The sequence below is a fragment of the Pseudophryne corroboree genome, chromosome 1, assembly GCF_028390025.1.
Source record: "Pseudophryne corroboree isolate aPseCor3 chromosome 1, aPseCor3.hap2, whole genome shotgun sequence".
Taxonomy (NCBI): Eukaryota; Metazoa; Chordata; class Amphibia; order Anura; family Myobatrachidae; genus Pseudophryne; species Pseudophryne corroboree.
The window spans coordinates 1,113,181,597-1,113,204,934 of NC_086444.1; the positions used below are offsets into that span (position 1 = coordinate 1,113,181,597).

At 43.3% G+C, this 23,338-nt stretch overlaps 1 long non-coding RNA gene across 1 annotated transcript in view; it reads left to right on the top strand.

The window, feature by feature from the left end:
* LOC134995204 (uncharacterized) overlaps positions 1-10,872 on the top strand; it is a 29,821-nt gene extending 18,949 nt beyond the window's left edge. Inside the window, exons 2-3 of the long non-coding RNA XR_010198099.1 lie at positions 3,881-4,136; positions 9,710-10,872. This is a non-coding gene — a long non-coding RNA (uncharacterized LOC134995204). The remainder of the gene's footprint in view (positions 1-3,880; positions 4,137-9,709) is intronic.
* The last annotated feature ends 12,466 nt before the right edge of the window (positions 10,873-23,338 follow it).

Consider the following 23,338-nt stretch of genomic DNA (forward strand, 5'->3'; position numbering starts at 1 on the left):
AGTAGGTTAGAATGTAAAGGTGGTGAATCTGCTATCATCCAGCCTGAAGCGTCCAACTAGTGCCGGAGCCTGTCATCATTGTCAGTGTGTGTGTATGCACACCAGAACTCAGGCAATAGAATAGTTACTAACAGCCGTATGATCAGGTCTGCCTCTGTTCCCAAATCAGCAAACACAGCCATATTATACTTGGCTTATATTTGCCCGCATCTGTACAACCTCTGCACAAGTCACACGTACTGTAGGCACAACTGTAGATGCGCTTTGCATACAGTATGCACAAATGTGTCACATGGCTGAAGCCCTCCACGGTACACATTGTAAGATTTTACACTCTGCAAACTCAGCATCAGACCTTCCATCTGCCATAATATAGGTCACTGCGTGATCTCTGTATTCCTAGCACAGAGGTGCAGGTAATCTCTCTGATATTTGCTCTAGGGTAAGATCTGAGAACAGTGCTTATTAGATCGGCCTCTGTGGATTTAATACGTCTTTAGTCAGAAATCTAAGGCCAGCTCTGCTGTGAGTGTAAGCTGTTTGGCTGTGTGTGATTTACAGCTTTGTTTTATTTGAGATACTAAATCATTACTGTTTATTAACAGATGTGTCCTCATACATCTTGCTCAATACAACAGACAGAGAGGAGGGGGGTGCAAATCCCCGCCCCTAAATTCCCTTCTGCACACTGAAAATTACCTGTAACCATCCCTGAACCTATCTGGTAATAAAATTCAGAGAATTAGTCACAAATGTTTGCAAACACATGTTTAGCTGCTGGCCACGTCACGGCTTCTCCGATACAGCAGTCCTAACCTACATAATAGCAGTGCCCACATAGGGCCATGTAATTTGTCACAGTAGGCCTCATGATAAAGGCTATTACTAAAACACTTCCAGACAGAGAGCTAACTGTCAATACGCTATGCAGCAGAGGATGCCTGGCATGAATCAGCCAGCAGCACCCGGGCAGCTCTGCTAACATCAGGTGTCTTTTTAGACGAAAATGCATCTTATTCACATCACTAGGAAGCACAATCAGCTTATGCTGATTAAAATGATATGCAGCATGCTTATATTCTCAGTGAGACTGTGACTGTATCTGTATATGAAATGCTATGTTACAGTGATTTCCAGGAAAACACTGTAACGTACAGTAAAATGTTCTTCAATAAGTTTCCAATGTTTTACATTTTGCTGTCTGACTGATCAAGTCCCTGAGTGCCACCCTGCATTCCATTCTGACTCGAACTGTAAATTTTGGAACCTTGGACTAAAGTTCTTATCTCTACCAAATTCCAAAGATTGCAATGTAAAGATATATCCTCCTACATCCTTGCTGCAGTCATGTTACACAGCGCTTCTAGTGGCGTGACTCGGTAGTGCCAAGCGTCTATATTTGTGACTTATTAGGTTTAAATGCATATAAGTTGCACCTGAGTGGAAGGCTATTGGCAACCAATGGTGAAGTTCAGCAAGCCGTCATATCCTGGCTTCAGACACTTGTCCCTAATTTCTTCTATGCCGGGATAGATGCAGTGGTGTACCATTGGAACAGATGCTTAGACAAGTATAGGGACTATATCGCAGCAAAGATGAGCATGGCTACATCTGTATATAACTTGATGAAGTCTGTTGAATAAGATGAAACGCGGTGAAATATGCTGTAACCTGGACCTTGATCATGGACAGATAAGCTCTTATTGTTTTGCTTTTTGTACATGTGTTACCTGTATTTTATCTGTGGAATTTAAAAAAAACCTGCGTTATAAAATCTGTTAAATAGCTCGAGTGGAGAACCTCGTTATGGGACGCTATAATATTAATGTTTGCCTTTCATTTATTTCATGTACTCTGAAATGCATTCAGGTCAGTTGACAACAAAAATAAGTTAAGTTGTTTTGAATGCCTCACTTATTACTGTATTTAATTTCGTTTGATCACATTACTGTTCTTAACCACACTATTAGACGCTTGACAACACTCTATTATGTTTTAATCTTTTTATATGACTCACAACCACATACTATATTACTCCTTTTGTTCTAAGCAGCCATTCATGAAATATATGAGGAGTGTGATTCATCACTTCAAAAACTTTAACATTTTTCTAGTCACTTTTATCAATAGTGTGTTTTTTATTTTACCTGTGTGCCTATCTTTTAACTTTATATATATATATATATATATATATATATATACACAGTGGGGATTGAAAGTTTGGTCACCCCAGGCAAAAATTCATTTTAATGTGCAAAAAGAAGCTAAGGAAAGATGGAAAAATCTCCAAAAGGCATCAAATTACAGATTAGACATTCTTATAACATGTCAAAAAGTTTGATTTTATTTCCATCATTTACACTTTCGAAAGAACAGAAAACAAAAAATGGCATCTGCAAAAGTTTGGGCACCCTGCAGAGTTAATACCTTGTACTGCCCCCTTTGGCAAGTATCACAGCTTGTAAACGCTTTTTGTAGCCAGCCAAGAGTCTTTCAATTCTTGTTTGAGGTATCTTCACCCATTCTTCCTTACAAAAGTCTTCCAGTTCTTTGAGATTCCTGGGCTGTCTGTGACGCACTTCTCTTTTAAGGTCTATCCATAGATTTTCAATTATGTTGAGGTCAGGAGATTGTGAAGGCCATGGCAAAACCTTCAGTTTACGCCTCTTGATGTAATCCACCGTGGATTTTGAGGTGTGTTTAGGATCATTATCCATTTGTAGAAGCCAGCCTCTCTTTAACTTCAGCTTTTTCACAGATGGCATCAAGTTAGCATCCAAAATTTGCTGGAATCTTATTGAATCCATTTTTCCTTCTACTCGTGAAATGTTCCCTTTGCCACTGGCTGCAATACAACCCCAAAGCATGATTGATCCACCCCCATGCTTAACAGTTGGACAGAGGTTCTTTTCATTAAATTCTGTGCCCTTCCTTCTCCAAACGTACCTTTGCTCATTCCGGCCAAAAAGTTCGATTTTAACCTCATCGGTCCACAGAACTTTATTCCAAAATGCATCAGGCTTGTCTTTATGTTCATTTGCAAACTTCAAACGCTGATTTTTGTGGTGAGGACGTAGAAGAGGTTTTCTTCTGATGACTCTTCCATGAAGACCATATTTGTACAAGTATCTCTTTATAATGGAATAGTGTACCACAACTCCAGTGTCTGCCAGATCTTCCTGGAGGGATCGTGCAGTCAAACGTGGATTTTTACTTGCTTTTCTCACAATCCTGCGAGCTGTTCTGTCTGATATTTTTCTTGGTCTTCCAGATCTTGCTTTAACTTCCACTGTTCCTGATGACTGCCATTTCTTAATTACATTCCAAACAGAGGATATGGGTATCTGATAACGCTTTGCTATCTTCTTATAGCCTTTTCCTGCTTTGTGAGTGTAAACTATTCTCAGTTTCAGTATTCTACACAACTGCTTAGAGGAGCCCATGGTGCTGAAAAAATATAAAAACATATAAAAACACAGGCTCTGTAACCAATCAGCAGCTGGATCTTCTTCAGAAAACACCAAATTGATTAGTATATGTACCTAATCAATCAAGAGGATTCAGCGCACGACGTCCCCAGCGCCGTTGACTGATCTAGTGATCAATTTATCAGCTACCCCCTCACGTCCTCTGAAGTTAAGGTTTTATCAAGAGGTTTATCTTTTGTGCCAACCACCAAGCCTGATGCATTCTCTGTACAAGTGGAAAACTACAAATTCAACAGGACTTTACGCCTTAAAGAACACTTCGGTAATACGACACAGAGCCTGTGTTTTTATATGTTTTTATATTTTTTCGCTATTTATGTATGTCTTGGTTGCCGGGTGGTTTTTCTTCTTTTTTACGGTTTCTTCATTTAATGTTGTTGTTTATGTTTTAGGGGTTGCCCAGCAACAGTGACATACTGCACGGTGATTGGCTCCCTGCCCGGCGTTGCCGACGGAAGTCAGAGCCCTGTGAGCACTGTACATCGCGGTGGGAAGCGTAATTGATGACGTCTTCAGTTAGGGGTTGCCTAGCAACGGGAGCTACATTCCCGCGATTGGTTCCCCGCTCGCCGTAGCAGTTGTACGTCATTACCCTGCGACTGGGACACCTCGCAGTTGGACCCGACATCACCATCGGCGCCTGGACAGGTGAGTTGAATCCCCGCAATGAGTGTCTATTTGGAAGGGTATATATTGTGTTTTTGTGTGAGTTCATTTGTGTATGATTTGTCCCTGAAGACGGGGCCTAGTCCCCGAAACAGCGTAGGACCGTATTAAAGACTTTTTGTCCTGATACTCCGTCTGCAGAGTGCGGCTGATTCCTGCTTCACCTTATTGGATCTTGCCATAGATCGCAGAGGGCACCGCAGCAAGTAATACCACATACCCACCTGAGTGCCGAACCTATCCCTGTCTATATATATATATATATATATATATATATATATATATATATATATATACAGTGTGTCAAGTTCCAAGTTACAGTAAGTTATTCTGGTGTCTCTGGCTTTTTCAGGCTGTCTGTAATGTTATGTTGCATCATTAATAAAGCATACAGTAGTAATTGCAACAATAAAATCCCATTTTAGCAAATGCAATCTAAGGGGGTAATTCAGATTTGTTAGCAAACCAAAAAAGTTAGCAATTGGGCAAAACCATGGTGCAGTGCAGGTTGGGCAGTAACATGTGCAGAGAGTGTTAGATTTGGGTGGGGTGTGTTCAAACTGAAATCTAAATTGCAGTGTAGATATAAAGCAGGCAGTATTTACCCTGCACAGAAACAATATAACCCACCCAAATCTAAATCTCTCTGCACATTTTATATCTACATCTGCATACAGAGACCTTATATTTTTTTTTAATAATGGCTGATTTACAGCAAGACATCCTAAAACAATTGATTGGTAATGTTCATAGTATGCTACAGCCAGGGTCATAACTAGGATTTTTGTCACTTGGGGCAAGACAGTAGTTTGGCGCACCAGCCCCCCACCACTTCAACATACGCCACCCAGTAGTGACCCTTATCCACATTATGCCAACATTACAGACTGTCGGACAATATTTTTGGGGATAGCATATAAAAATGTGTGTTTTCTGAGGATTTCTTGCACATTTCCTTTGTTAAAAAAAGCTCAGCAGTGGATGGGGGCAGGAGGGCTGAGTTTGCAGCTATTCAGCAGAGATATATCATCCTGGATGCCCATTTCTATAATAATTTTAACCTCCTGGGTACATGGATCTACTATACTTTAAACTCTTAAGTGCTTTTCCCAAAATGAGTGTTTTGTGTGACCACACTCCAAAAGAAAGAATTAAATACCCTCCAACATTTTACACATAAAAAACGGCACAATTTAGGAAAGGGGCGTGGCCACGGGTATACTTTCAATGGAAAAATTGAGAGTCAAAAATTGATACAGACCACAGTAAAAAGGTACTGTGCCTGCCAAAAAGGTACAGTTGGAGTGTATGGAATTAGTCTAAATTTTGTACAATACAAAATAACTTTTTTTAACATTTTTTTATTGTTTTGCTTTTTTTGGTGTTTTTTCACAAGTTTTTTTATTAACATCACAAGCAATCACAACACTTGGACTAACATGAACAAAGTCTTAGTGGGGTAGGTACAGTGCACAGATTGTGCTGTATAGCTGGTTGCATCTTGAGAGGATGGTGCCATCATAGTTGACACGTGTGGCCCACATCAAGAACAATTCATAATGCACATGGTGTTGGAAGAGAGTTTGTGCATATCTGTGTATTTCTCCCTTGCATGCACTGTACAGACTGTTGTCCAAGCCTGTGGAGATGACTGCTAGTGGCATATCAGGCATATCATTGCCAAATGTGGCTATTAGTTCCATCTGTGCCAGTGTGCTGAACATGATGGGTCTTCCAGGTGAAACAACACTTGAGTTGTTGTGTTCAAACTGAAATCTGCAGCGTAAAAATAAAACAGCAAGTATTTACCCTGCATAGAAACAATATAACCAACCCAAATCTAACTCTCTCTGCACATGTTACATCTGCCCCACCTGCAGTGCACATGGTTTTCCCAAATTGCTAACTTTTTTGGTTTGCTAACAACTCTGAATAACCCCCCATAGGGGATAAGAATCTTCAATATTGTGCTACAGTACCATAATTCCCAGTGATGCACGTTGCAGCACATAACAACCACATATTGCTCAGAATTAAATTGCCCCTACTAAATGAAATTCTTTTGAAACATTTTTGATTACTAACTTTAAAATCCTCTGACATATTAAAAAGCAATGTGATAATTGTATAGTGTATGTCCAGTTTAACGAGCTTGTCAATCTCCATCAAGAATGAAGCCCACAGATAAGCTTATATTGTGCTGCAAAACTAATTAATGGTTACTGACAGGGATGGCTTGGGATGGAAAACCAGCCCATGAAATTTATGGAAGCAGCCCTAATGGTGTGTGCGATCTGATGAGGGGGTGGGGTCTGTTGGGGGAGGGGCAGGATCTCTCCTCATAGGGACTGATGATTGTACACAATTTCTGCCTTCCGTGCATCTTTTGCTGCAGTTGTGTCTGAGACCAGGGGCAGTATGGGAACTAAAAGAGGCCCTGTAAAATGTTTTAGAAGTGGTCTGACATGGGCAGCACAAGAGGTATAACATACCGTGTAGCCATGGCAGCATCACTGGATGGCAGAGTTGCTGTACTGCAGACATGGATTAACATGCAGTGTATGGAGGGGGTAATTCAGATCGGATCGTAAATGTGCTTAATTTTGCACATCTACAATCAGTTTCTCTGACAAGCGGGGGGACGCCCAGGACAGGGCTAGTCCACCGCGCATGTTACGCCCTACCCCCCCCCCCCCCACACACACACACAACACACACACCACCACCACCTGCAAGGGTGTAAAAGCATCGCACAGCGGCTATGTTTTCGCACCCAGCGAGTAGCTGCCTGCGCTGGCAGGCTGCTACCCACCTCGTCCCGGGTCGCAGCGGCTGCATGTGACATCATGCAGCCACCGCGGCCCGCCCCCGCAATGGTCCGGACATGCCTGCGTTGTTCGGACCGTGCCCCGCCAATGGCGTTCTAATTCTGTTGGCACACCCCCTCTCGCCCCGCGACCACCTCTGCCTGTCAATCAGGCAGAGGTGATCGCAGCCATGAGATGCTGTTAGCATCTCACTGGGCCTCCCGGGGTGCGTGGGCGCACTCCACAAAGGGATTCAGACTGCGATCGCTGCCGCTGCTGTGATCCAGTCTGGATTGCCCCCTGAGTGTGGTGGGCTGCCTGTCATGTGGGGGTGGGGCCACATGACACACAAAGCAGGCGCCACAGACATGTCTGCCTACCGGGAATCTTCCTGGTAACTGACTTCATAAACGTCTCCCATTATATAAAACATAAATTAAGCACAAACAAAACATTCAGACACAAAACAATATCTGAGAAATTTCTGTTATAAGTGCAATGGCATAAATAGGGGGCACGAGAAGCAGAATCTGTATCACTGCATATCTTTCATAAGCCCCATGTGTCACTATTGACATTGGGCCTAATTCAGACCTGATCGCAGATGTGCTAAATTTAGCACATCTATGATCAGTCTTCAGACATGCGGGGGGACGCACGAGCACAGCGGCGATGCTTTTGTACTGGAAGAGTAGCTCCCAGTCAGTGCAGCTCCTGCACTCTGGCAGGGAGCTACTCGGCGCTTCCCGGGTTGCAGCGGCTGCGTGTGACATTACGCTGCCACCACGCCCTGCCCCCCCCCCCCCCCCCAACTGCCCGGACCATGCCTCCTAAACGGCAGACAAATTCCGCCGGCCCGCCCCCTCCCGCCCAGCGACCGCCTCTGCCTGTCAATCAGGCAGAGGCGATTGCAGGGCTAAGACAGCCGTCGGCTGTCTGGCATGAACCGGCGCACTGCGGTGCCGGTGCATGAGCAGTTCAGGCCTGATCGCTGCTGTGTGAAAAAACGTGTGAATTAGCCCCATTGGACAGGTTGAAATGATTGCATCTAAAGTTGTGTTCAGCTCAAGAACACACCCAGCGACAGTGTATAGGTGTGGCTTGACAATTTCAGTAGCAAATGCTTAAGCTGCATTAACCTTTTTGTGCACAGTATTGTAATGTGATCATGTGTTGTATACACAGGACAGCATGGTATGCCTTAGTATCTTCTCCCGTAGTATAGATAATGATCAATGTACTCATATGCAAATGTTAATCTACAAAAGCTGTCGGAGGAGCAGAAAGGCCATTAAAAGCAAATACATTCTGCTTTATCAGGAAACATTAAACTAAGCTGAAGAATGGAATGGCCAGCTCGTGCAGGACTACAAAGGGTGGAATAAAATACATCCGTGTGGTAGTGATGCTAGACAGGGGTCTATCAGATTATGAAGCACTTGTGACCACACCTGACCTGGCAACAAGCTCTCATTAATACATGTCAAAAACAAGACAATGGATTAGTACAATTAGTCCAGAGAGCACAAGTAATGACAATGTGCCCAAAGTGGAATCAGCATTACAGACCCAATGTTGTTATCAGAACTATAATCACCATTGTGGACCATGTTTTATATGCAAGAAACATGAACAATGAAAGGTCCACTGAGACTTTGGAAAGCTAGAATAAATCAGCCAGAGACAGTGGTTGTCACCCAGTGCGCCAGATAGACCCTGCTCGCCCCACATTCATCACTCTGCCTGGAACTCTCCGAGATACTGGGCTGCCCGCAGAGACTCTCCCCACGCTGCTAGTTCCTCCTCAGTGACATCATCGGGCAATGCCTGGTTCCTGGTTACTGAGGAAGAGCTGGCATTTTGGTGTCACCCCCTCGGATGGTGACACCCAGTGCAGTCCACACCTTCCAAACACCCCCTAGTGATGCAAAACTGTTTCAGAAAGTCAAAAGTTCTATTAAACAGGATGATGACAATTTAGGTACTGAGGAATCGGTACTGCCAATAAACGCCTCCTCTCCCCTTCACCAAAGTAAGATAGAAAGAGTTACTGTAGCTAATGGACATCAGAAGGAACAGGCAGATCCACCTCACTGCCCAGTCTCCCCTTTACATGCCAGAATAGAGAATACTATGTACTGTACAGTATGTACCTAGTCTTGAAAGCATTTAAGGGACTCACAAGTCTTCAAGGACACGCTGATACTGTAAGTGGAAACAAAGCTGTAAATTACTGCAGTGTAAGGAGCAGCTGGAAAGATCCATTCTTTAATAAAAACATCTTCTTTTACTTCAAAATGACACGCAATGTCAAGATTTATCTGCTGTTAACATGTACTTGAAAAGATAGTAAACATTTGTGCATTTTAAGTATTTAATTCACACTGGTATATTGCTTCTGCTACATGGACACTGAAATGTGAACCAATGTTTTTGGAATAAACATCCTGCTAAACGTGAGTGCTGGTCTTTGCGCTTTTCCATAAAGTGAGTTTGTTTTTATATATATATATATATATATATATATTATTATTTTTTATTATTTTTTGTGAAGTGCACCAGCCCCCATCGTGTGTTTTGGTTTTGGGTCTGTATTTTTTTTTTTTTTTACAAAAACATAAAAACAGCTAACACCACAGAATTTTGGCCTGTTTTTGTCCCTAGAGTATTATTAACCCCAATAACATTAATTTTCACTAATTTCCAGTCATTTTGATCACCTCACAATATTGTTTTCATCCATTTTAGACCAAGGGCTGCAGCAAATTGGCTGGTTACTAACCGACACATCAATGGCACATACATACAGCAGTTTATAGCACATCTATGAAACATTGCAACCCAGCAGAGCAGAAATGAAAAGTGGTGCAAGATGGAATTGTCCTTGGGCCCTCCCTCCCACCCTTATGTTGGATATTAAAAAGGACATGCACAGTGTAACAAACCGAGCACTTCAGTGAAAGGGACTGACACTTTTGTGGCTGAAGTGCTTGCTTTATTTGGGCCCTTACAAGACATTTTTCTGGAAGGATTACAGTACATCCAATCACAAATGAGGAGGGTGATGATAAGAGTGTTAATTACATTATGATCTTACAAAATAAATTTCACAAACTCTCCGCAAATTATGTAACATGGAGGAGGTGCCTAGATGGCAAATGTCCCTGCCTCAACTAACTTTGACCTCACAAATGGAGCAGATGCTGGTGTCAAAGAAGGCCTGAAGTAACATTTTGTAGAATCAATGAAAAAAGACATCCACCACACCACGGAAGAATGGCATGTTGGCCAGCCTATTATAAAAAAAAAAAGTTACCAAGCGGTTCAATTTGATGGTGACCTGTATGTAGATGAGACCTGGATGTACATGAAGACCCGGATGTACATGAAGACCCAGATGTACATAAAGAACTGGTTGTACATGAAGAACCAGATGTACATTTAGAACTGGATGCCTGGCCAATTTGTACTTCAATACTACACCATTGGCATTGGGCAACGTGGCAATGGAAGTTCCCACATTTAGCAACAATTCAAGTGTTGTTTCGCCTGGAAGACCCATCATGTTCAGCACAGTGGCACAGATGGAACTAATAGCCACATTTGGAAATGATATGCCTGATATGCCACTAGCAGTCATCTCCACAGGCTTGTACAACAGTCTGTACAGTGCATGCAAGGGAGAAATACACAGATACAATATGCACAAACTCTCTTCCAACACCATGTGCATTATGAATTGTTCTTGATGTGGGCCACACGTGTCAACTATGATGGCACCATCCTCTCAAGATGCAACCAGCTATACAGCACAATCTGTGCACTGTACCTATCCCACTATGACTTTGTTCATGTTAGCCTAAGTGTTGTGATTGCTTGTGATGTTAATAAAAAAAACTTGAGAAAAAACACCAAAAAAGCAAAATAATAAAAATGTTGAAAAAAGTTATTTTGTATTGTACAGAGTTTAAAGTATAGTAGAACCATGCATCCAGGAGGTTAAAAGTATTATAGAAAAGGGCATCCAGGATGACATATCTCTGCTGAATAGCTGCAAACTCAGCCCTCCTGCCCCATCCACTGCTGAGCTTTTTTAACAAAGGAAATGTGCAAGCAATCCTCTGAAAACACACATTTTTATATGCTATCTACAACAAGTATTGGCTGACTGTGTGTAATGTTGGCATAATGTGTATAGGGGGCACTACTGGGTGGCGTACTTTGAAGTGGTGGGGGGCCGGTGTGCCAAACTGCTGTCTTGCCCCAAGTGACAAAAATCCTAGTTTCGGCCCTGGCTGTAGCATACTATGAACATTACCAATCAACTGTTTTAGGATGTCTTGCTGTAAATCAGCGATTATTAAAATATATATATATATATATATATATATAAGGTCTCTGTATGTAGATGTAGAGGTAACATGTGCAGAGAGATTTAGATTTGGGTGGGTTATATTGTTTCTGTGCATGGCAAATACTGGCTGCTTTATATCTACACTGCAATTTAGATTTCAGTTTGAACGCACCCCATCCAAATCTAACGCTCTCTGCACATGTTACATCTGCCCCACCTGCACTGCACATGGGTTTGCCCAATTGCTAACTTTTTGAGTTGCTAGCAAACCTGAATAAGACTCTATATTCTCAATTACTGTAACTCTGATAGCTAGTTATTAGTAACACAATATAATCCTGTGGAAACATTAAAATTGTCATACTACTTCATTATATCTAGTGACTGCAGCATAGTTAAATAGTTCAATAGATTTAGTCCACATGAGACACTACATATCTAGAAAATAGACTATAACAGCACTATTTACATCTGTGGCATACTGATTAACATTTGAAATATGGATTTTGAAAGGTTTTCAGTGACACAAAGATACTAAAGATACTAAAATATTCTATTTTTAGATGCGATGGCACAAAATAATTAATGCCATGGAGCTAAGCATAACAACCACATGGGATACTGTATATGATTTTTGGTATTAATTTACTATCATAAGAAATACCTGCATGCTGCTCACTCAGACTATCGTTACTAAGTTTCAATAAGATATTTATAGTTATCACACACGTAACCTAGTGATCTGACTGTGAGTCAGTGTTACATTGTAAGCAATTGTGGCTTCCTGAATAGAAATATGTTTTATGAGACATAAACATGTTGAACAGTGTTAAATGATAAAGTGTGATCCAAGGACATATGGGAAATCACATGACTCAATTATAATAACACATTTAAATTATTGTGGCATCAGTAATGGGAAGAATACACCTCTCTATACTATATATAATAATTAGGGGCTCAACCCCAGCAGCTATTTTGAAGCTGATATATGTAGACAGACAGACAGACAGACAGACAGACAGACAGACAGACAGACAGACAGACAGATAGATAGATAGATAGATAGATAGATAGATAGATAGATATACAGATAGATAGATAGATATACAGATAGATAGATATCTTGCAATATATTAATGTTGATTTAACTCTGACTACTGTTACAGAGCTCTAGTAAAATAATCTTAACGCTGACACATGCAGCTCAGCGTTTTATATATATATATATATATATATATATATATAAAAAGCATATATAGGGGGCGCTCCATAGTGCATGAATGTATTTAATAAAATGACATAAAAACATATATGGTAAAATTCAACTCGTACCAAAACCGAAAACCACCCGGCTGTAATGGAGTCCTCACCCCGCAGTGAGGACTCCATTACAGCCGGGTGGTTTTCGGTTCCAGTATTGCCGGGGAACTTTCTTGTGGAATCATGTGGTAACCAGCCCACACTGGTTGCCAGTTGGTACGAGTTGAATTTCACCATATATGTTTTTTATGTAATTTTATATATGCTATATATGCTTTTTCTATAGATCTATTACATCCGTTGGAGTTCGAACTGATAAAAAAGGGGAGCAGCGGTTCTATAAAAGCTGAGGAGGACCTAGTGACATTTCAGCACTTATTTAAGTACTAGTTGATTTCTTAAACATTTTTATGTTTGTTGCATGCACTTTTGCTCCACAGAGAATTAATCAGCGCTGTTCTCTATCTATGTTTGATATATATATATATATATATATATATATAATGTAGGAAGATGGTGTGGCACTCACGGGACTTCTTAAGGGGGTACACAAGGAGCGATGATCACTTAATTCCTAAGCAATCCGACTAGATTGCTTAGAACATCGCTCCGTGTGTAGGGGTGCCGGCTGCATGCACAATCTAGCAGGTCGCTCATTTCACCGCTGGGTGAAATGAGTGCCCCGTCCGTCCCCCCTCACTCAGCACATTGCGCTGTGCTGAGCGGGGGGAGAGATGTGTGCTGAGCGGTGTGTGATAGAATGCTCAGCATACATCTCCCTCCACATCTCCCCATCAGTACGGCCCTTTAAACATGAATAGTCGGCAGATCAGCAGATCAATGTTTCGATATATTAATCGTCTTCAGGATCAAGTTTGATGTAAACTGCTGCAGGCATTCCAGAGTTATGCTGTCTGCTGAAATACTCAGGGCTGCTGCCTCACCCCTAGGGGTGCTAGGGGTGTCTTCCCCCCACAGTGTTTGTTTCCAGAGTGTAAGGCAGATGTGTACCAATTTTGGAGTACATGGGTCCAGCAATTCCGGAGTTAAGCTGTCTCCTGATATACTCTGTGCTGCTGTCTCGCCCCCTAGGGGTGCTAGGGATTTCTGATTTTTTTTTAGTTGCCTCCGCCATGTTTTAATACGCTTGTATGCTAAATTTCACGATCTTCGCTTGTAAGCTGTGGATTTGTATAGAAAGACAGACAGAAGGACAAATTTTCACTTTCATATAGTAGATAGATGCAAAGAAAATCCGCGGCACTCAGGAAAAAATGACAGATAGCAAGGTAGTTTCACCAAGATAGATGGATAGATGGATAGATAGATAGATAGATAGATAGATAGATAGATAGATAGATAGATAGATAGATAGATATGACACTGTTTACCGTGCTGTATAATTTAGTGATATATATCAAATCATCAATTGAATAGGCAGTTCTGCAATAAATAATTATTAAACATTTTCAAGACATCATTATACTATGTCCCCAAATATATGGAGTACTCTTTGTTACTATAAAAACTCAATTAATGAGTGAATGTAATAATCTAGAGGTGGATTGGACCACTTATATTTAATATTTGTGGTAGGACAATACTATGTGCTATAGAGTATACAAAGGGGTCATAGAAAGTATGATTTAATACAGAATAATACAACTTAAATAGTTTGAGACAGCAGAAATATGTGACCAAAGGTGACACACTAAATACAGCCACACGTGAGCTCATAAGAGTGAGCCCAACAATACTTAATTGGGATTAACATTGTTGAATTGATCCCTTGATAAATAAATAATTCAGACATAATTATACTGTTCTATCTATTTATATATAAAATCTATTTATACTGAGAGCTAAGTGTCTTATTTTTATATACACTTTTTCACTTTATTATATTTCACATACTGCACTCACATATATTCTTTTTCTTTATTCACTTTTCATCACACTTCACTGGCTTTCACAATATAAACAATTTTATATACAGCCAAAAAAAGTTATGTTTTAAAATCATTTTTAAAGGACCTCTATAATTTTACATTTTATAGTAAACATATAAGATTGACATGTTAAAATAAGATTTTACTCACCGGTAAATCTATTTCTCGTAGTCCGTAGTGGATGCTGGGGACTCCGTAAGGACTATGGGGAATAGACGGGCTCCGCAGGAGACTGGGCACTCTAAGAAAGATTTAGTACTACTGGTGTGCACTGGCTCCTCCCTCTATGCCCCTCCTCCAGACCTCAGTTAAGGAAACTGTGCCCGGAAGAGCTGACATTACAAGGAAAGGATTTTGGAATCCAGGGTAAGACTCATACCAGCCACACCAATCACACCGTATAACTTGTGATAACATCCCAGTCAACAGTATGAACAACAACAGAGCATCAGACAACCTGATGCAACCATAACATAACCCTTATTTAAACAATAACTATATACAAATATTGCAGAAGAAGTCCGCACTTGGGACGGGCGCCCAGCATCCACTACGGACTACGAGAAATAGATTTACCGGTGAGTAAAATCTTATTTTTACTAACGTCCTAGTGGATGCTGGGGACTCCGTAAGGACCATGGGGATTATACCAAAGCTCCCAAACGGGCGGGAGAGTGCGGATGACTCTGCAGCACCGAATGAGCAAACACAAGGTCCTCCTCAGCCAGGGTATCAAACTTGTAGAACTTTGCAAAAGTGTTTGAACCCGACCAAGTAGCTGCTCGGCAAAGCTGTAATGCCGAGACCCCTCGGGCAGCCGCCCAAGAAGAGCCCACCTTCCTTGTGGAATGGGCTTTTACTGATTTTGGAGGCGGAAAGCCAGCCGCAGAATGAGCCTGCTGAATCGTGTTACAGATCCAGCGAGCACTAGTCTGCTTTGAAGCAGGAGCACCCAGCTTGTTGGATGCATACAGGATAAACAGCGAGTCAGTTTTCCTGATTCTAGCAGTTCTGGCTACATAAATCTTCAAAGCCCTGACTACATCTAGTAACTTGGAATCTTCCAAGTCACGAGTAGCCGCAGGCACCACAATAGGTTGGTTCAAATGAAAAGATGACACCACCTTTGGCAGAAATTGCAGACGAGTCCGTAATTCTGCCCTGTCCATATGGAAAACCAGATAGGGGCTTTTACATGACAAAGCCGCCAATTCTGACACACGCCTAGCCGAAGCTAAGGCCAATAGCATGACCACTTTCCACGTGAGATATTTTAACTCCACGGTCTTAAGCGGCTCAAACCAGTGAGATTTCAGGAAACTCAACACCACGTTAAGATCCCAAGGTGCCACTGGTGGCACAAAAGGGGGCTGAATATGCAGCACTCCCTTTACAACGTCTGAACTTCAGGTAGAGAAGCTATTTTTTTATGAAAGAAAATGGATAGGGCCGAAATCTGGACCTTAACGGACCCCAATTCTAGGCCCAAAGTCACTCCCGACTGTAGGAAGTGAAGGAAACGGCCCAGCTGGAATTCCTCTGTAGAGGCATTCCTGGCCTCACACCCAGCAACATATTTTCGCCGTATACGGTGATAATATTTAGCCGTCACGTCCTTCCTAGCCTTTATCAGCTTAGGAATAACCTCATCCGAAATCCCTTTTTTCTACTAGGATCCGGCGTCCAACCGCCATGCCGTCAAACGCAGCTGCGGTAAGTCTTGGAACATACAAGGTCTCTGCTGCAACAGATCCGGCCCTAGAGGCAGAGGCCATGGGTCCTCTGTGAGCATTTCTTGCAGCTCTGGATACCAAGTCCTTCTTGGCCAATCCGGAACAATGAGTATTGTTCTCACTCCTCTTTTCCTTATGATTCTCAGCACCTTGGGTAAGAGAGGAAGAGGAGGAAACACATAAACCGACTGGAACATCCACAGTGTCACCAGTGCGTCTACAGCTATCGCCTGAGAGTCTCTTGACCTGGCGCAATATCTCTGTAGCTTTTTGTTGAGGCGGGATGCCATCATGTCCACCTGTGGCAGTTCCCACGACCTACAATCTGCGCAAAGACTTCTTGATGAAGTCCCCCCTCTCCTGGGTGGAGGTCGTGCCTGCTGAGGAAGTCTGCTTCCCAGTTGTCGACTCTCGGAATGAACACTGCTGACAGTGCTCGTACGTGATTCTCCGCCCATCGAAGAATTCTGGTGGCTTCCGCCATCGCCACCCTGCTCCTTGTGCCGCCTTGGCGGTTTACATGAGCCACTGCGGTGATGTTGTCTGATTGGATCAGCACCGATTGGTTGCGAAGCAGGGTCTCCGCTTGACTTAGGGCGTTGTATATGGCCCTTAGTTCCAGGATATTGATGTGAAGGCAAGTCTCCTGACTTGACCACAGCCCTTGGAAACTTCTTCCCTGAGTGACTGCCCCCCACCCTCAGAGGCTTGCATCCGTGGTCACCAGGACCCAGTCCTGAATGCCGAACCTGCGGCCCTCGAGAAAGTGAGTACTCTGCAGCCACCACTGGAGAGACACCCTGGCCCCGGGGGATAGGGTGATTAACTGATGCATCTAAAGATGTGATCCAGACCACTTTGTCCAGTAAGTCCCATTAGTAGGTCCTCTCATGGAACCTGCCGAAAGGAATGGCCTCGTATGATGCCACCATCCTTCCCAGGACTCGAGTGCAGTGATGCACTGACACCTGTTTTGGTTTTAATAGATTCCTGACCAGTGTCACGAGCTCCTGAGCTCTCTCTATCGGGAGATAAACCCTTTTCTGGTCTGTGTCAAGGATCATGCCAAGGAGAGGCAGATGAGCTGTAGGAACCAACTGCGACTTTGGAATATATAGAATCCAGCCGTGTTGCCGTTACACTTCCAGAGAAAGTGATACGCTGTTCAGCCACTGCTCTCTTGATCTCGCTTTTATGAGGAGATCGTCCAAGTACGTGATAATAGTGACACCTTGCTTCCGCAGGAGCACCATCATTTCCGCCATTACCTTTCTGAAATTGGTAATGACAATCCCGTACCGCAATTCTGAGGTACGCCTGATGAGGTGGATAAATGGGGACATGAAGGTATGCCTCCTTTATGTCCCGAGTCACGATAAAATCTCCCCCTTTCAGGCTTGTAACGACCGCTCTTAGCAATTCCATCTTGAACTTGATCCTTTTCAGGTATATGTTCAGGGATTTTAATTCAATATGGGTCTGACCGAACCGTCTGGTTTCGGGACTACCACATGGGCAAATAATAACCCCCTCCTTGTCGAAGGAGGGGAACCTTGACCACCACCTGTTGAAGATACAATTTGTGAATTGCAGTTAACCCTGTTTCCCTCTCGTGGGGGGAAGCCGGCAGGGCCGTCAGTGAGGAGGCATCTTCTCAAAGTCCAGCTTGTATCCCTGAGACACAATCTCTATTGCCCAGGGATCTAACAGGGAGTGATCCCACTTGTTGCAGAACTTACGAAAGCGTGCCCCCACTGGGCCTAGCTCCGTCTGTGGAGCCCCAGCGACATGCGGTGGATTTTCATAGAGGCCGGGGAGGACTTCTGTTCCTGGGAACTAGCTGTGTCGTGCAGCTTCTTTCCTCTGGCCCCGCCTCTGGCAAGAAAGGACGCATCTCGGCCTTTCTTGTTTCTTTGTTCAAAAAGCTGCATTTGATAATGACGTGCTTTCCTAGGCTGTGCAGGAATATAAGGCAAAATATCCAAATTACCAGCTATAGCCGTGGAGACCAGGTCCGAGAACCCTTCTCCACATAATCCTCAGCCTTCCATATGCCACTTAAGTTGGCATCATCTGTCCATTGCATATTCTACAGGACACGTCAAGCAGAAATCGACATAGCTTTGACTCTAGGACCCAGTATACTCATGTCTCTTTGCGCATGTTTGATTATATATATCTCTTAAGACAGCATCTTTAATATATATATATATATATATACATATATCTCTATATACATACAAATAGAGAATTCAGCACTCACCATAGCAAGCTCACTTGTCCTCACAACATCAATAAATAAATGATGGGGGTTTAGTTACTGAATTGGCCAATGCACGGAAGCCTGCATACCGCTCCATGGTACCCTGCCTACATGCAGTTATATTATGTGATACAGTTGCCAGGTTTTAATTCTTAAGGCTTTGTGATAGTGTAGGACCTGCATGTAGGTGGGGTACCGTGGAGCGGTATGCAGGCTTCCGTGCATTGGCCAATTCACTAACTAAACCCCCATCATTTATTTATTGATGTTGTGAGGACAAGTGAGCTTGCTATGGTGAGTGCTGAATTCTCTATTTGTATGTATTTGGGTAGGTGGCCATGGGCTGCATGCACCCCACCCTATGAGTGGTGAGTGCAGACACTGCACCCCGCTTCTGGGGTGGCGAGTGCTGTGGTTTTCTATATTTGTTTGTATATTATGGGGTTAATCTTTGGTTAACTCTTATTAACCATGGTCACAGGCCTTTTCATGCACCCCTGTGTAATCTCAATTGTTCTAAACCTGTGTCAGCTGCTCCTTAGTAATTTACCGGCTGTGTCAGGTGACTAGTATGCCTTTAAAAGCCACTAGATATGTGGCAGGCATACATTAAACTTAGTGGGCATATTTGCAGTTATATTATGTGATACAGTTGCCAGGTTTTAATTCTTAAAGCTTTGTGATAGTGTAGGACCTGCATGTAGGTGGGGTACCGTGGAGCGGTATGCAGGCTTCCGTGCATTGGCCAATTCACTAACTAAACCCCCATCATTTATTTATTGATGTTGTGAGGACAAGTGAGCTTGCTATAGTGAGTGCTGAATTCTCTATTTGTATGTATTTGGGTAGGTGGCCATGGGCTGCATGCACCCCACCCTATGAGTGGTGAGTGCAGACACTGCACCCCGCTTCTGGGGTGGCGAGTGCTGTGGTTTTCTATATTTGTTTGTATATTATGGGGTTAATCTTTGGTTAACTCTTATTAACCATGGTCACAGGCCTTTTCATGCACCCCTGTGTAATCTCAATTGTTCTAAACCTGTGTCAGCTGCTCCTTAGTAATTTACCGGCTGTGTCAGGTGACTAGTATGCCTTTAAAAGCCACTAGATATGTGGCAGGCATATATTAAACTTAGTGGGCATATTTGCAGTTATATTATGTGATACAGTTGCCAGGTTTTAATTCTTAAGGCTTTGTGATAGTGTAGGACCTGCATGTAGGTGGGGTACCGTGGAGCAGTATGCAGGCTTCCGTGCATTGGCCAATTCACTAACTAAACCCCCATCATTTATTTATTGATGTTGTGAGGACAAGTGAGCTTGCTATGGTGAGTGCTGAATTCTCTATTTGTATGTATTTGGGTAGGTGGCCATGGGCTGCATGCACCCCACCCTATGAGTGGTGAGTGCAGACACTGCACCCCGCTTCTGGGGTGGCGAGTGCTGTGGTTTTCTATATTTGTTTGTATATTATGGGGTTAATCTTTGGTTAACTCTTATTAACCATGGTCACAGGCCTTTTCATGCACCCCTGTGTAATCTCCATTGTTCTAAACCTGTGTCAGCTGCTCCTTAGTACTTTACCGGCTGTGTCAGGTGACTAGTATGCCTTTGAAAGCCACTAGATATGTGGCAGGCATACATTAAACTTAGTGGGCATATTTGCAGTTATATTATGTGATACAGTTGCCAGGTTTTAATTCTTAAGGCTTTGTGAAAGTGTAGGACCTGCATGTAGGTGGGGTACCGTGGAGCGGTATGCAGGCTTCCGTGCATTGGCCAATTCACTAACTAAACCCCCATCATTTATTTATTGATGTTGTGAGGACAAGTGAGCTTGCTATGGTGAGTGCTGAATTCTCTATTTGTATGTATTTGGGTAGGTGGCCATGGGCTGCATGCACCCCACCCTATGAGTGGTGAGTGCAGACACTGCACCCCGCTTCTGGGGTGGCGAGTGCTGTGGTTTTCTATATTTGTCTCTATATACATATATATATATGTATATATATATATATATATATATATACATACATACTAGGGTCTCAATTTCTGCTGATAAGGTACCTGTCCACTTCGCCCCAGCGCTATAAACCCATGCCGACACAATCGCCGGTCTGAGTAGTGTACCAGAATGTGCACGCTATCTGCAGGATCCCTGAGAATAGCTAGGGCTACCTTCTGGGCAAACGTGACACCCTAGGGGAAGATTCCCATCACATCCTGGCCCTAGTGGGGAAAGGATACTGCCTGAGAATTCTTTGTGGGAAGCTGCAGTCTCTTGTCTGGAGATTCCCGCTCTTTTTCCTCATGAGAGGAGGGAAATTTACCTCAGCTTTCTTCCCCTTAACATGTGTACCCTTGTGTCAGGGACATGAGTCAACAGTGATATGCAAATCATCTTTTATTACAATAATCATATATTGAATACTTTTCTGCCATTTTGGCTGTAACTTTGCATTATCGTAGTCGACACTGGAGTCAAACTCCGTGTCGATATCAGTGTTTATTATTTTGGATAGTGAGCATTGTGAGACTCTGAAGGTATCTGTGCCATAGGGACAGACATGGGTAGATTTCCTGTCTGTTCTCTAATCTTTTGTGCAATAAATTCACCTTAGCACTTACACATATCCAAACAGGTGTCGGCGTTGTTGACGGAGACACCCTCTCACACACATATTTGCTCTATCTCCTCCTTAGGGGAGCCTTTTACCTCAGACAGGTCGACACACACGTACCGACACACCACACACACAGGGGATGCTCTATTTGAAGACAGTTCCCCCACAAGGCCCTTTGGAGAGACAGAGAGAGAGTATGCCAGCACACACCCCAGCGCTATATGACCCAGGAATCACACAGTAACTTAGTGTTAACCCAGTAGCTGCTGTATATATTGTTTTTACGCCAAATTTATGTGCTCTCCCTCTCTTTTTCACACTCTCTATCGTGCTTCTGCAGGGGAGAGCCTGGGGAGCTTCCTCTCAGCGGATTAATGGTGGGGGCTCATGCATATTACAGTGCCCAGCTGTATTTATGCTGCTTTTTGCCAGGAGGTAATCAATTGCTGCCCAGGGCGCCCCCCCCCCCCCCTGCGCCTTGCACCCTACAGTGACCGGAGTGTGTGGGTTAGTGTGGGAGCAATGGCGCACAGCTGCAGTGCTGTGCGCTACCTCATATGAAGACAGGAGTCTTCTGCCGCCGATTTTGACGTCTTCTTGCTTCAACCCGCCGGCTTCTGTCTTCTGGCTCTGCGAGGGGGACGGCGGCGCGTCTCCGGGAACGGACGACCAAGGTTAGGTTCCTGTGTTCGATCCCTCTGGAGCTAATGGTGTCCAGTAGCCTAAGAAGCGCAACCTAGCCGCAGTTAGTAGGTTTGCTTCTCTCCCCTCAGTCCCACGTAGCAGAGAGTCTGTTGCCAGCAGAAGCTCTCTGAAAATAAAAAACCTAACTAAAATACTTTCTTATTAGCAAGCTCAGGAGAGCTCACTAAAATGCACCCAGCTCTGTCCGGGCACAGATTCTAACTGAGGTCTGGAGGAGGGGCATAGAGGGAGGAGCCAGTGCACACCAGTAGTACTAAATCTTTCTTAGAGTGCCCAGTCTCCTGCGGAGCCCGTCTATTCCCCATGGTCCTTACGGAGTCCCCAGCATCCACTAGGACGTTAGAGAAATACAATTTTGCAGTAAGTGCCCTTTATGGGAATATTTTTCTCTTGTTGTTTTTGGATGTTTACCTTTATACCCGGGTGCACCTCCTCCTTTAATTGAATACGATTAACTACTTACCTGAATTTTTCTGATTAATGGATATTGGAATGGAAAATTGTTATAATTAGGCAATTGTATACAGGTCTCTGTGAACATAACCCTTTGCATAAGTGTCACTCCGTCACTATATATAGGGTGGCAGAACTTATGTTTCTAGGAAGACAAATATTTAGTACTTGAGTTGGTCATACTGTATTTAGGTCTATACTCCTGGCTTTCACATATCGGTGACTCTAAACATTACTTTTAAATGTAACATTACAGTATATAATAGACAATAAGGGAGCAATGCAATTAGGCACGAGTCGGGACCTGGAGGCGGCTCTCACTGTGAACTCGTACCGCGATTTACATTTGGCATTAAATTATCAACTCACATTGATTTTCTAAAAAAAATTCACATTGTTTTTTTTTTTTTTTGCGTGCGGTGTTTGTGCATGGGGAAAAAATAGGGAAGATGTTTAAGGTAAAAATTTAAGGAGACAGATGCAGAACCCGTGGTTCACCCTTCCCAATGAACAGGACAAGATTAAGGCTTGTGGGGGCCCAGGGCAACAAATAAATATTAAGGCCACGCACCCACGCCTATTATTCTGCACTGAAGAACCCAGCCTCCCCTCCCATGTACAATTCATGGAGGGGGCAGGCACAGAAGGTGTAGTGCCGGCACAACACACTATCTCACCTTCTCTGTGGCTTTCCGCCTCCAGCCTCTGTGCAGAAGCAGCACCAGCATGTTCCTCACTGCTGTTGGAGGGGCCACTGCATTCCTCAGCTCCGGCAGGTGGAGATGGCAGATGAGCCTGGCAATCTTCCTGACTGAAGATTGCCAGTAGTGACAGACACCTGAATTCCCCACCCCCACCTGAGCCATTCATTTTTAACTGCCTCCCATCTGGCTGACTGCACTCAGTGGCGCACCAGAGTGGGTACCACCAATGTGTGGAGGCCCCTGGCCAACTGCCCCTTCCACCTCACCTATAATCTGGCCCTGCCAATGAATAATCAGGCATTTGGAGGGGTTTAAATAGCATGATTCGG